This window comes from Octopus sinensis, linkage group LG14 (genome assembly GCF_006345805.1).
Source record: "Octopus sinensis linkage group LG14, ASM634580v1, whole genome shotgun sequence".
Lineage (NCBI taxonomy): Eukaryota > Metazoa > Mollusca > Cephalopoda > Octopoda > Octopodidae > Octopus > Octopus sinensis.
Window position 1 is genome coordinate 15,690,992 of NC_043010.1, and position 2,500 is coordinate 15,693,491.

The window sequence follows — 2,500 nt, forward strand, 5'->3', positions numbered from 1 at the left end:
CCTTGTTTGCCCTCTTTGTGTTTAGCCCCTTCTGGGTAGTAAAGAAATAGGTATTTCGTCCGTCTTTATGTTCTGAGTTCAAATTCCGCCGAGGTCGACTTTGCCTTTCATCCTTTCGGGGTCGATAAATTAAGTACCAGCTACGCACAGGGGTCGATGTAATCGACTTAATCCGTCTGTCTGTCTTTGTTTGTCCCCTCTATGTTTAGCTCCTTGTGGGCAATAAAGAAATAAGAATCGTTAGCCCACCGGGCGAAATGCGTAGCCGTATTTCGTTTGCCGTTACGTTCTGAGTTCAAATTCCGCCGAGGTCGACTTTGCCTTTCATCTTTTCGGGGTCGATTAAATAAGTACCAGTTACGCACTGAGGTCGACATAATCGACTTAATCCGTTTGTCTGTCCTTGTTTGTCCCCTCTGTGTTTAGCCCCTTGTGGGTAGTAAAGAAATAGGTATTTCGTCTGCCGCTACGTTCCGAGTTCAAATTCCGCCGAGGTCGACTTTGTCTTTCATTCTTTCAGGATCGATAAATTAAGTACCAGTTGCGTATTGGGGTCGATGTAATCGACTGCCCCCCCCCCCCCAAATTTCGGGCATTGTACCTAGAGTAGAAAAGAATATGTAAAACTGGTCTATCCAATAACGTTATACCGCTAAATTTAGTGACTGTATAAACAATCTATACGTGTCCCCTACTGGCAATTAGTATAAACAGTAGAAGAGTACAAATAAAGGAGGAATGTGGGATCTTTTCGGTTTGAACGGCAGTTTTTTCTAGCGGTGTCATATGAAATTGTCACCCATAATTATGACCCTAGTATCGATCTATTGCATTTCAATCTGTTTTAGGGTTAGGGTTAGGGCTAGGGGTGGGGGAAGGGTATCTTTTTTTTCTTCACAAATGTAAATAAACCCAATCTGTTTCTTAAACGAGAGACATATTCATACGGCACAGAATGTCTTTTACCTCAATAGACGTCAGTGATTGGCTGAAATTGAAGAAAAACAACAAATATCTTACAAACCAAAGAATTTTCTCAATAAAGCCAAGAGAAAAAGATGTTTTATAAACACATTCTACCAGTATACGAAGTTTAAAATTGTTTAGTTACCTAGAAATTATGTTAAAAACTGCCGTTCAAACCGAAAAGATCCGGAATGTGTTTACAAGGAAGGGGTATAATAGAAAAATTTTAAGTTTTTGTTAATGTAGTAGTAGTAGTAGTAGTAGTAGTAGTAGTAGTAGTTAGTAGTAGTAGTAGTAGTAGTAGTTGTTGTTGTGTGTTGTTGGTGTGGTGGTGGTGGTGGTGGTGGTGGTGGTGGTTTATGCTATAAGAGTGAAAGGGAGAGGAAAGAATGAAGCGGAGGAGAATGGAATAATTGTCAAAGCTTCGGAAAAGTACACGTAAAGAAGACTAATTGAGAATAGGACAAAAGAGAATTTTTGGATCAAGGTTGTTCTTGAAGCAGTTGAGTTTGTTAGTTTCTCTGGAAGAGAAGGAAGACGAAGACGAGGAGGAATGGAAGAAGACGACGACGAGGGGGTGAGGAGGAAGAGGAGGAGGAGGAGGAGGGGGAAGAAGGGGAGGGAGGAGGGGGAATGGAGAAAGGGTAGTGTTGGGTAAAAAAAAAAGAAGGGGAGGGAGGCATTTGCATTGTTTTATGTCCACAAAAGAATACAAAGGAAGAATAAGAGAGGAGAAAAGTTTTCTGGTGCCATCATTGGGAGCCGACGTCGGCGTAGAGTTGTTGTTGCTATCACTGTTGTTATTGCCGTTGTTGTTGTTGTTGTTGTTGTTTTAGAGATTGTTGTGGTTGCTGTGGTTTCGAGACTAAGTGTGGAGTAGAAATAAGTCTTGGGATTTTTGTTTCGTTCACAAACTTATTAACGGAGTAACACTTGAAGAAAGAGCAACGGAGGGGAGAAGATGGGAGAGAAAGCGCAGAAGAGAACGAAAAAGAGTAAAGAAGGGAGATAATAGAGAAAGAAGAGAGGAAAGGGGAAAAGAGGAAATAAAGTGGAGGAAAGAGAAGGAAGTAGGAAAAGATAAAAAGACGAGTAGTCATTATTATTACTAATTGTAAACGAAAATTTCTGAACAGTCGTTAAATATTCATTTAAAGTACCACACTAATAGTATTTTCTGTGATGGCTGGTTAGCGCGTTGATTGGCTAACTGGTTAACTGGCTGGAGTGACAGGCTGGTTGGCGAGCTGGTTGGCTGGCTGGCTGGCTGGTTGGTTGGTGGTCTGGCTGGCTACTTGCCTGTCTTGGACTGTTGTCTCTCTTTTGTTCTTATTTAGTCTTGCAGTCTTTTGTTAAATTGGTTTTCTACAAACGAGAACCTTAATTCTTTTCTTTAAACCACAATTGAGAAACAATACATTCATTTTTTTTAAATTTTCATTTCATTTTTACTTATTTTTTTAAGTATTATTTTCATTTATTTATTAATTTATTTCGTGTTGCGTGTGTAGGCGCGTATATACGTATGCATGTG